At 40.2% G+C, this 13,309-nt stretch overlaps 1 protein-coding gene across 7 annotated transcripts in view; it reads left to right on the top strand.

Moving 5' to 3' along the window:
* The window catches only part of SOX5 (SRY-box transcription factor 5), a 950,952-nt gene that overhangs the window by 861,863 nt on the left and 75,780 nt on the right, over positions 1-13,309 (top strand). The gene's annotated exons all lie outside the window — the stretch shown is intronic.

Below are 13,309 nucleotides of genomic sequence, written 5' to 3'. Positions count from 1 at the left end.
CTACTGGGGATGTGCCCGCAACCAAGGTACATGCCCTTGACCGGAATCGAACCTGGGACCCTTGAGTCCGCAGGCCGACGCTCTATCCACTGAGCCAAACCGGTTTCGGCTCAACACTAATGTTAATAGGCAATATTGTCTTAATCTTAAAAGGGTTACAGGGAAAACAGTGAAGAAAAAAATAAGGGGGAAATCCAAAGGAAGAAGTCCTTTTCATTTTAACCCATCAGACATGTTGGCTATTAGTACTAGCAGTGAAACAAAAACAATTAAAGAGAAAAATCTTGAATGGCTGTGCTTTCTTCAGGGAGAGTAGAGTTCTGTCACCAGACAATCAAGAAACCATTTACTCTTGAAGCTTTAACCTTTGGCCCTGGAAATTATTGTTGACTCAGAGTTCAGGAGACATCCTATTTCCACTGACCAGCAGGGAGGGGACTCCCAATGCAGTAGAGGGAGATGATTTCATCACATGAAGTTTAAGTTTGGAAAGCATTTTCACATAGTAACATGGGTCCCCAGGTGGCGAGTTTATATGGCACAAGCTAGAAAGGAGAACTATCATGGATACTCATACTTCTGGAACTGCTAGTTGATTAACCTTTGGCAAGTTATTGAACCACTGAGAGCCTTCCTGTTTTCCACGGAGCACACAGAATTGTTATGGTGAGCCCTAGAGCAGCATGCAGACTTCTAGGCTGGCTCAGTATCGCCACTGAGAAAACCCTGGCTCTTACCTTCTCTCCCCCTCTGAGTGCCTTACGTTTTCAAGAATCTAGCAACTATTCATTCTGGAAGTGAGTCTGATTTTTATAATATGCAAAATAATACTTAGTCTGACTTACTATGAACTAATCATTCTTTTTGTACTGAGATAAAATGCTATTTTTAAAACGTTGATGACTATTACATCCCTCCCCAATCTATTGGGCTAAAATGAGCAATGGTTTCACAATGATGATCTTAGGCAAACAGAAGTGTTTTCTTTAAAAATCTTTCTCGTAATACTCAGTTTTTCTGTATTAAATGGTCAATAGTCGGTAACAACAGAACTTCCCCACCCTGGTAAACAAGCATTTCTCTTCTGATCATTACTATGAAGGGAATTTCAGCAGTGTTTTATTGTTCCCCCAAAATTAAACCAATTAGAGATGTGAGTATAGTAACTGGTATATACAGAGTTGAAGAGCGTCCCAGCCAGTGTCCTTCTTACCTTGCCAAATGGAGAGGTATTTACTTGTTGGTGACCTCAGGCATAGACGCAGTCCTCATCCTCCCATAGTAACGAGCAGCAAGTCTGAAGCGGCATAAAAAGGGTCAATGGAATAGGTCATACATCATATGGGGAGGCAGATGTTGGAACATATTGTAATGGATTACTGTGCAGTACATGGAGATGGCTTGTGGAGGAGAAGAAGCAGGGAGGGAGAGCATGAGAGAGAAACTATCAGTTGGTGTTTTCTTGCCTGACTCGCGCAAATAGATCTGGTTCTCTACGGAACTGCTTCCGTTAGAAAAGTCAAAATGTGTGTGTGTGTGTGTGTGTGTGTGTGTGTGTGTGTGTGTGTGTGTGTTTTCTAGCTAGTTAAGATTTACTTGTATGTGATAAATGAAGAAAGCCTTTTTAATCCGTTGATTTCAAGTGTTTCTTATTTATATGCTTTGGTATCTGCAATGTGACAGAAACAGCACGAGAGCATCATACCTGTGAAAAAAGGTCTTGGGATTAAAGTCAGTTCAAATGCATTCTGTAATTTTGAGCAGGATGCCACTTTCACACCCTCTCAGCACTCCACCCCTAATTGATAGCTCCGTATTCCATCCAAGTATCACACTGAGTGGGACTCAATTTGGAATAAATAATAAAGATCTGTGTATTATTAATATTTGGTGAGAGCAGTTGTACATAGATAGCATAGTTTCTTTGTTCAGTTACAGTTCAGATTTAATAATATTGTATTTTAGTTACAGGTGTACAGTGCAGGGGTTGGACAATCAGATACTTTACAAAGTGTTCCCCCCTGATATTTCCAGTACCTGCTTAGCACCATGTGGCTTTTAATCATAAAAATGTACTACAGCAAGAGATAATATTTTACTTTTTAAAAAATATATATTTTTATTGATTTCAGAGAAGAAGAGAAAGAAATATAGAAACATCAATGATAAGAGAGAATCATGGACTGACTGCCTCCTGCATACCCCCTACTGGGGATTGAGTCCGCAACCCAGGCATATGCCCTGTGCCTGACTGGAAATCAAAATATGACTTCCTGGTTCATAGGTCAATACTGAACAACTGAGCCACACGGACTGGGCTAATATTTTACTTTTTATTCCAGTTTTTCCAAGACAACATATTACCAGGATATATATATATATATATATATATATATATATATATATATATAGAGAGAGAGAGAGAGAGAGAGAGAGAGAGAGAGAGAGAGAGAGGCCTAGTGCACAGATTTGTGCAATGGTGGGGTCCCTTGGCCTTGCCTGCACCCTCTCATAATCTAGGAACCCTCAGGGGATGTTGGACTGCTGTCTTCAGCCCAATCCCCACAGGCTAGGCTCAGGGACCCCACTGGTGCATGAATCTGTGCACCGGCCCTCTAGTATGCATATAAGATCTATGGTTAATCTCTTCCTGCCCTCTCCCCTTCCCGCTTCCCTCTGAAATTCATCAGTCTGTTTCCTGTTTCCATGCCTGTGCATTGAGCGTCTGTTTCCTGGTGGTCAGTGTGCATCATAGCTACCAGTCGAACGGTTGCTTAGGCTTTTATATATATACTAATGGCCCAGTGCACAAAATCCATGCACTCAGTGGGGGGTGGGTCCTTCAGCCTGACGTGTGCCCTTTCGCAGTCCAGGAGCCCACAGTTGATCACCCCGCAGAGGGAGGCCCCACCCACCGCCACCGGAGGGTAGCCTGGGCCTTCCTCTTTGGGGAAATCACAGAGCCCCCCGGCTGGTGGCCTGGCCAAACCTCCCTCTGCAGGGAGATTGTGGGGTGATGTTGGAGCCCCACGACCAATCACATCACACCCGCCTTGGTGTCAGCAGTCAGTGCTGGATCACTGCAGTGCCCGTGAGGGCACCAGTCAGTGCTGGGTTGCCACGTTGTCCGTGACCCAGGAGGGACCAAGAGGCCAGCAGTTAAGCCCGCTCACCAGTCACTGCCCACCGGAGCCTGCTGTGCGCGCAGCCTGGCGTTCGGTCATCCGTTCAGTCGTTTTGGATGTTACGTACCCTGGCTTTTTATACACACACACACACAGATTAGTGGCCAGATTATTATGATCTCTGAACGCATAATAATCTGGTCACTCAGTGTATATCCTATATAATAAAAAGCTAATATGTAAATTGTCCCCTCAACCAGGAGTTCGACCAGCAGACAGGCTAGCCAACCGCCCATGTCCTATATAAAGGTGTGGATCATAATAGGAATAGTTTCTGCCTTGGATCCCCTACCAGCCAGCCCCTTGTTTTCTCAGACATGTAGCTCACCTGTTTCCTCTGAAGGCAGACCTTGCTCTACCTTCCCCTTGTGGCTTGTCCTCCTGCTGTCTTGAATCACCTCTGGATGTCAGCTGACCATCCAGCCTTAGGAGGCTCTGTCCACTCAGGTCATTTCCTTACATAATCTGCTTTTGATCCTATGTTCCAGTAGCTCCAACTTGTTCATTTTTTAAATTATGCACCATTGAGATGGCTATTAGTTTCCTCCATTTGGACAACTCTGAGTTGACATACTCTTTCAGTTTGTTGTGTTTCTTTCTCTCAAGTTTAGAAATTGTGTCCAGCCTGGCTGGCATGGTTCAGTGGTTGAGTGTCGACCTATGAACCAGGAGGTCGTGGTTCAATTTCTGGCCAGGGCACATGCCCAGGTTGTGAGCTCTATCACCAGTGTGAGTCATGTGGGAGGCAGCCAATCAATGATTCTCTCTTATTATTGATGTTTTTTTCTCTCTCTCTCTCCCTCTCCTTTCTGCTCCGAAGTCAATAAAATTAAGTTTTTTAAATAAAGAATAATGTGTGTCTAAATGCAAAAGATCCTGAATCTCCCAGGTGTGTGTACTTACTTGAACTTGCCCCACAAGGTGACTGGCTAATCCCTGGTATACCCAGACTGCTACTCCCTTCATGCCCTTGGGATAAATGCCCCAGCTGGAACTTTGCATTGGAGATGAAGTGAAAACTCTTATCAAATTCCCCAGGTACCTTCCTCCAGTCACCTTCTCCCATGGTTTATGTTAGAGTTGCTGAAGCAGCAAGACAAATGCTTCATTCCTCCAGTCCTGACTCCACTTCTATGGATTAACCACTGAGGAGGCTAGGAGAGAGCTCTAACCATCAACTCCTTACTCCAAGCCTTTCATCCATACATAGAATTGTCTAAGAGTCTCAATCTTGAAAGCTAGCTGTCAGCTCTTCCTAGTCTTCATTTTTCCCCAGCAGTCACCTTAGTGGTTAATACAAGTCATTATGTTTCAGAGTTTGGCATGCTGGTATTCTTTAATGGGTACAGAGCTAGTGTTCTGTTGATGGACACTGTGGTTTCTTTCAGTTTTTGGCTATTGAGACTAATGTTGCTCCAATCATGGGTGTACAGATATCTGTTCCAGTTCCTGCTTTCAGTTATTTTGGGTATAGACCCAGAAGTGGGAATGCTGGATCATATGGTAGTTCTGTTTAATTTTTGCATGAATTGTCATACTGTTTTCCGTAGCAGCTGCACCATTTTATATCCCCACTAGCAATGCACAAGGCTTCCAGCTTCTCCATATCTTCACCAACCTTTGTAATTTTCTTTTTTTGTTTGTTTGTTTTTTAATAATAGCCATTCTATTGTGAAGTGGTACATTGTGGTTTGCATCCAGATATTTTGAAGGTTTGTTTGTCAAAATGGGAGAGTGAAACATATTTTATTTAACACTGTACTAGCATGATTTGTAAAATGTAATTTCTTATAAATTTGGCATGTGAGTTTCCGTTTGCACTTTGCGTTTTTGCCTTGGGATCCCATAAATTTAAGGCCTATCTTCCTTCCTTCCTTCCTTCCTTCCTTCCTTCCTTCCTCCCTCCCTCCCTCCCTCCCTCCCTCCCTCCCTCCCTCCCTCCCTCCCTCTCTCCCTTCCTTCCTTCCTTCCTTCCTTCCTTCCTTCCTTCCTTCCTTCCTTCCTTCCTTCCTTCCTTCCTTCCTTCCTTCCTTCCTTCCTTCCTTCCTTCTTTTTTTACAATATACTTGAATAACACCCAAAGGAAGAGCAGATGATATTAGGAAAAGAAAGTCCATGTTTAAACTTAAGTTGCTCTGATAATTTTCGGTGAAGAAACATTGTGAAAAATAATGCGCAAAGCAGATTTATTCACATTGAAACATGCTGATATGTTTTGAAAGATTTTCTCCAGTACATTAGTTTCTCTTTAAACTCCACATTTAAGTTACATTAAGAAGCTGAAATTAAGTAATAAAGATAACACTTATAGAGCCTTGAAATTGTTTTCAGAATATTCTCCTCACAAATGTTATTTTTTGTCCCTTCCCTTAAAACAACAAACAAATACTTTCCTTACACATCACATCTAACATATATCATAAAGTTTGACTTAAACTTTTTAAGTACACATTTACCTATTTTTAAAATCCTAATAAATGACAATGCACATGTTTTAAAACCTCTAATCCAAGTGGTTAACACAGTGGCTATATATTAATTCTTATTGCCAGATTTCAGTCCTTGCACTTAAAAAAAACACCCTGTAATTTCTATGAATATATTTGAACTTCAAGGTGCTATTTTTTCTTACCCTATATCTTACATTTTATTTATTTTTTTCTGCAAAAGTTATGTTTATTTTTTTTCTTTTTTTCTTTATTGATTAAGGTATTACGTATGTGTCCTTATTGCCCCATTGCCCCCCCCCCCCCTCTACTCATGACTTCACCCCCTGTTGTCTGTGTCTATTGATTAGGCTTCTATTCATGCATACAAATCCTTTGGTTGTTCTCTCCCCCTTACCCCCACCCTCCCCTACCTTCCCTCTGAGGTTTGATGGTCTGATCATGCTTCTCTATCTCTGGATTTGTTTTTGTTCATCAGTTTATGTTGTTCATTATATTCCATAAATGAGTGAGATCATGTGATATTTATCTTTCTCTGACTGGCTTATTTCACTTAGCATAATGTTCCATCCATGCTGCTGCAAATAGTAAGAATTCCTTCTTTTTACTGCAGTGTAGTATTCCATTGTGTTTGAAAATTTAGGTCTAAATTTGTTTGCTTATTGTAGAGTTTAGAAGTCACTGCTAAATTCTGAATGAGAGCTTGCTTGATCATCAAGACTGATAAAGGATTTGAACTTCCAGCCAAATTAAAGCAACCTCATTGGTTTCATTAAACATTAAAAATATGTAACATTCATTTATAGTTACATATACCTAATTTTTCTCTCATTTATGGATTGATGTTGGATATGAGATAACATTTGGAGAAAATTATTCTACCTATAAAAATAATTTTAATTCAACGAAAACAGTATTAAATAGTTTTGCAGTGTCAGCCCTCTCCATTCAGATAATGGCAGGCAATGTCAAAGTTCACAAATTTCTTAAAGAATCAGTATGTTTTACCATACAGCATTTAGAAAAGACAATGTATTTAGTTATAATTTTAATGTCCTATTTTAATTTTTTTTCTGTGCTTTTTGTATCCAGCTCTCCTATCTAGTGAAGCTGGGTGACATGGAAAAGAGAGATGTGAGGAGTAAGAAAAAGGGAGGATAAGGACAAAGAGAATAGTAGACATGACTTATTTTTCATTGTTTTCCCATTAAAATATGAATGTCCCTCTCTTTTAATCCATGGCTGCAGGAGGGGAAGATAAGAGAGTTGAATCAAACCATATACTGTCATATGCTACTGACTCCTGAGTAACTGTCAGAATGTAGTGTTAGCCCTGACTCCTGGGACTTTATGCAAATTTTTCTCACAAGAAAGAAACACCTGATAATAGATTCTAGTTCAAATAGAAAATTAAGCTTTGATTTAAGCAATAAAAAAGGATCCCCCAAAATAGTTTACATCTACTAAAAGCTTAGCTCCTACTAAGTGCTTTTTACTCTCTAAATAATAAATATGTGGGATTCAGTAAGTAGTGTATATCTACTTATCAGAAGTAAGGCATTTCTCATTTGTATTTTCCAAAATATTTAAGAACTAGAGGCCCGGTGCACAAAATTCGTGCACAGGGGCGGGGGGTGTCCCTCAGCCCAGCCTGCACCCTCTCCAATCTGGGATCCCTCTCACAATCTAGGACTGCTGGCTCCCAACTGCTCGCCTGCCACCTTCCTGATTGCCCCTAACCGCTTCTGCCTGCCAGCCTGATCACCCCCTAACCACTCCAATGCCAGCCTGATTGATGTCTAACTACCCCCCTGCCAGCCTGTTTGCCCCCAGCTTCCCTCCTCTGCCGACCTGGTCACCCCTAACTGCCCTCCCCTGCAGGGTTGATCACCTCCAGCTGCCCTCCCTTGCAGGCAGGCCTGGTCCCTCTCATCTGCCCTCCCTTGCATGCCTGGTGCCTCCCAACTGCCCTCCCCTGCTCGCCTGATCGCCCACAACTGCCCTCCCCTGCAGGCCTGGTCCCTCCCAACTGCCCTGCCTTGCTGGCCATCTTGTGTTGGCCATCTTGTGTCCACATAGGGGCAGGATCTTTGACCACATGGGGACAGCCATTTTGTGTGTTGGAGTGATGTTCAATCTGCATATTACTCTTTTATTAGATAAGATAGAGGCCTGGTGCACGGGTGGGGGCCAGCTGGTTTGCCTTGAAGGGTGTCCCGGATCAGGGTACGGGTTCCCTTGGGGCATGGAGAAGCCTGAGCGAGGGGCCTGTGGTGCTTTGCAGGCCAGCCACACCCCCTGGCGACCCAAGCGGAGGCCCTCGTATCTGGAATTTATTTACCTTCTACAATTGAAACTTTGTAGCCTAGAGCAGAGCCAAGCCTCCTGCTCGCTCCAGGCCGGCAGCCATTTCTGTTGGGATTTATGTATCTTCTACAATTGAAACTTTGTAGCCTGGAGTGGAGGCATGGGCCGGCCAGGGTGTGCAGAAAGCTTTGCTTCATCCATTGCCAGGGGCAACCCTAGCCTCCCGCTCTTTCCAGCTCTGTGGCTGCCGCCATTTCTGTTTGGATTTTTTTTTACCTTCTATAATTGAAACTTTGTAGCTTTGAGTGGAGGCTTAGGCCGGCAAGGGCAGGCGGAAAGCTTGGCTTCCTCCATTGCCTGGGAAACACAAGCCTCCCTCCTGCTCTCTGTGGCTGTATCCATCTTGGTTGTGTTTATTTGCATACTCGCTCTGATTGGCTGGTGGGCGTGGCTGGTGGGCGTGGCTGGTGGGTGTAGTGGAGTGATGGTTAATTTGCATATTGCTCTTTTATTAGGTAGGATATCTGTATTCTTAATGTCTTGGTTCTATTGTCTTTTCAAAAAAATATTAACTTTTTTCTAATAATCTTAAACTAATTTTTCTATTCATAATTCTAAATTAACTTACTATTACAATAATGGCTACAATGGGTATATTAAGCTATCTTTTGTTCTTATGCTAAGATTTGGAAATTAATTTTCTTTGTTCCTTTTAAGTGAGTGGAATGAATGAATGAGTGAATGAATGAGTTTCATCAACATCACCAATAGCTGGTTTTTCCTAGTTCCTCAAGTAATAAAGTGATGCCAATTTCTTTTCAGGTTTTTAAAATGTCATTATCATTATTAAATATATATTAAATATACCCTGGAAATATAGTTTTGTTCAAGATTAATGATATTCTTTTATGCAGTTCATTTCTGCCTTTACTCATTTCTTCTTTTTTCTTCCTTCTAGGATTTTCTGAGAAAGCACTAAATAATAGAGACATAATCCCTGCCTTCAAGGAGTTTGCTAGGCAGTAATTGGTTTGAGGGAACAAATAGTGATATATAGTTTCATCACTACCTAATGCTTTGAGTCCAAATACTCCAGATGGCAATTAGACACTAGGCTAGTAGCCAATGGGAGAAGTTGTGTTTTTAGCAATTTGGGGAAAATAGCTTACTTATTAGGGTGAAGTGGCAAGAACTTGCCATCTCAAGTAATTAATGAAGTAATTTACCTTAGAATTTAAATAGGCTGTTTTGTGGAATTTCTCCACTCCTAGCATTGAAAAGTACTGAACACTAGCTTAGACTATCTGAGTAAAATGATTATCTTCATAAGAAAATAGAGTCATATCTAACTGGTTAAAAGCCATGTTATCCAAATACAATTATAGTATTTTCCCTCAATTAGCAATCAATTAATAGTGCAAATTAATTAACGCTATAACATGTACTAATTAACTAGTTCAAGTTAAAATATGTGTTCTTTATCATCCCATCAGACTTAATTTTTTTTTATTGATTTTAGAGATAGAGAAATGGAAAGACAGAAACATCAATGAGAGATAAATATGCATCAGCTGTCTCCTTCACTCCACCTATGGAGGAGTAGGGGGTCAAGCCCACAAGCCAGCATGTGCCCTGACAGGAATCAAACCAGTGACCCCTTGGTGCATGGGATGGTGCTTGATCCACTGAGCCATACTGACCAGGCCAGACTTCATTTTGACCCTACATTGGATCATTACAACTCAGCACCAAGAATGCCTGCTAATGAACTCCTAGCCCACTGTCAGCCTAGTAGTGCTTTGGTACACAGGGCACAGGCCAGGGAAAAAACAAACACTGATTAGGTTTGGATAAGATAAATACAATTCAAGCTCCTATTGTTATAGATACATTGCATCATGCTCTTAATACTTAAAGAAGTGTTTAATGAGCTATATGTTAGGGGTAGCCCATGACTGAATGATTCTAGCATTTTTACTACCACAATGCAAAATTATAGGAAAATATCTCTGTGTTACTTACTTCTTCGTGTTTTTTGTTTTTTTCTTAAGGAAGAAAATATATGTGTTTTGGCTGTCTTACAATGATTACAATGACTATGTATACTAATGAAAATGTATGATAGGTGAATATTTATGTACTATATCTATGAAATGAAGACTTTATATAAATTATATGATTCATCCTGTTCAGTTTCTTCTTACTTTTCTCTAGTTAATATGAATTTGGAGTCATTTTCCCCTCTTCATTGTCACAACTATTACTTTTCAACTCAAGTTATCATTAAAAATATCACTACTAAATTTTGATAACCTCATAATTGATCATTTTGCCTTATCTTTATTTTAGTTAAAAATGTCATATATATTGCTCTCAGACATTCAGTGACTTTCTCTTGTCTACATATTAAATTTAAACCCTTTTGCCTTTATTTTAAGCTTTTCTAGAAGGTGAACTATACCTACAAATCCAGTACTATTTTACTCTGCCCAGGACATACAGTCAATTAGGTCATTGTTCTTTCTGCCACATCCTCCCAACTACTCACTGCTCCACCCTATCCTGTGTTCCCTTTGCAACAACTAACTCACTCCTGCCCCTGTACCTTTCTTTAAATTATTCTCCCTTTCTAGAATGCCACCTCTGTTTTTTTATGCTCAGCTTAACTACATATCTTTTATGAAAACATATCAGAATGCACTGACTCATTTCCATGTAGTTATAGTACACTAATAGTCTCACTGTTTTATGTTTATCAATCTTTACTTAGGAAAGAAATTATGTTTATTCATTTTCTGTATCCTTCACCATACTACCATAGTCCAGAGTATATAGCAGGGTATTAGCATATATACTACCTAGTTGCCTGGCTTGTGTGGTTCAGTGGTTGAGCATCAACTCATGAACCAAGAAGTAGCTGGCTCTATTCCTGGTCAGGACACATGCCTAGGCTGAGGGCTCGATCTCCAGTAGGGGGCCTATAGGAGGCAGCCAATCAATGTTTCTCTCTCATCAGTGTTTCTATCTTTCTCCTTCCCATTCTCTAAAAATCAATAAAGACATATAAAAATTATTAGTTATTTATCCAGCATTCTTCGCCATGTGTTTTTCTGAGTATTTTATACACATTATGTGATTTGCTTCTCACAGCGACCCTACTAAAGCTCAGTTTTATTTATCCCTGAATTTTCAGAATATAGATTTGTGCCTCCTTTAGTTGCCCAAGGTCAGTGGCTCGGACATGGGATTAGAATTGAGGTTTGCCTTACTTTTAACGGTTCCACTAGAGGTAGAAATCATGGTTCTTAAAGGAGCTCAAAATGCTGGAGAGACAATAATATAGGCTTATGGAACAATGTGAGACAAAATTGAGGATTATTTATATGTATCTACACATAAAGAAACATACTTATGAATGTACGACCACCAAGAATACACTAAGTAATCAATGAGTAGATACAATTTAATCATATGTGATTGTTTATTTTAAAAAAATCATTGTCGATTTACTGCAGGGATGTGGTGAGGAAAATGGAATAAAAATGGAATATTTTAAGCAATATAGAGACTGGCAAACCTAATGCTCTATGATGTTGTATGTTCATTAGTTTTAAGATAAGGGTCAAATTATTGTGCAAGGCAAAAGAGTTATTCTGTTAGTCTGGTTAACCTCATGATGTGAACATTATTGTAAAGCTTTAGTTCTTTATGTTTAGAGTTTCAATTTGTTTTTTATGTTTAGAACAACTTAACTGTTAGTTAAAGTAGATTTATTATAATACATCTTATTATTTAACTCTTGGCTTTATCTGCCATCCTTTCAAGGAAAATGTTAGACTTTTGTTTTAATTTATATATATCTATACATATAAAAAGCTAATATGTAAATGTCCCCTTGGGAGTTCAATTGCTCCTTATGACATGCACTGACCACCAGAGGGCGGCGCGGAATGAAAGAAGGCATCGGCTGGCAGCCAGAAGGCCCCAATCAGCCCTGATCGCTGGCCAGGCCTAGGGACCCTACCCGTGCACGGATTTTGAAACCCGTGCATGGGTACGGTCCCTAGGCCTGGCTGGCAATCAGGGCCAATCTGTGGGGCGACTGGCGGGGTGATCGGGTCCCCCACTGGCACCCACCTTGGCTGGCCTGGGGCCTGCGGGCATGGGACAGCTCCTTCCTTGAGCATCTGCCCCCTGGTGATCAGTTCATGTCATAGCAACTGGTCATTCCACTGGTTGTTCCGCTGTTTGTTCTGCCATTCAGTCGATTTGCATATTAGCCTTTTATTATATAGGATTGTATATGCATATAAAAGACCTGAGTTTGTTATATAGTTCACAGGATGCTTATAACCATGGGTGGCTTTTCACTCCCCACCACATGTCACCCCTTCCCCCTCAGCAAGGTCAACCAGTGGTTCTGGGATTGTAGATCTCACTGAGTACAGACACCTATTGTTATTGCCTTAAGAGTGTGTAACAAATAAAATATTAATCATCTCTTTACTCTCTTCTTTTAACATCAGTCAACACACATATTTAAATGGATAGACAGCCCTAACCGGTTTGGCTCAGTGGATAGAGCATCGGCCTGCAGACTGAAAGGTCCCAGGTTCGATTCCGGTCAAGGGCATGTACCTTGGTTGCGGGCACATCCCCAGTAGGAGGTGTGCAGGAGGCAGCTGATCGATGTTTCTCTCTCATCGATATTTCTAACTATCCCTCTCCCTTCCTCTCTGTAAAAAATCAATAAAAATATATTTAAAAAATAAAATAAATGGATAGACAAATGACCTTATTTTTTTAATAAAGTTGAATGACATCACAGCAGCATTTAATTTATAAGTTACCATCCCTTACACATATAGCCAGGTATGAGAACCACTGTCAGCCTCTTTAAATCCACTGAAATTTCTTGTTAATTTGTGAAGAGCCAGATTAAGATTCACCAGTACTAAAATGTCTGGTTTATGTTAAAATTCCAGCAGACCTGAGGTACATTAGATTCTCTAAGACTTGAAGCCTTTTTATGCTTCTGTAATGTAATGTAAATTTAAGGAACATATATTATTTGATACAAATTAAAATGTATTCGAAATAGAGGCCAATGAGAAAAATCGATGTGCTTGATGGCAAATGCAGTGATCTGGGAATAGTGAGAAATTTTTATCAGAGTTGGGGAAAAATAACTATATATTGTCCCCTCATCCAGATTTAAAATTTTTCACATGCTGCTAAATAGAAATGAAAAATTAATTTATTAATTTAAATTTTTGATCTGACTACTTGAATCTAAAACAACCTCCTTGTTTTAAGATACCACATCATATAGCTATCATTATCAAATTAAAACTTTGTTCTATTAGTAAA

This window comes from Cnephaeus nilssonii (genome assembly GCF_951640355.1).
Source record: "Cnephaeus nilssonii genome assembly, chromosome: 6".
In the NCBI taxonomy this organism is placed as follows: Eukaryota; Metazoa; Chordata; class Mammalia; order Chiroptera; family Vespertilionidae; genus Cnephaeus; species Cnephaeus nilssonii.
This window is presented reverse-complemented; position numbering and strand designations above follow the sequence as displayed.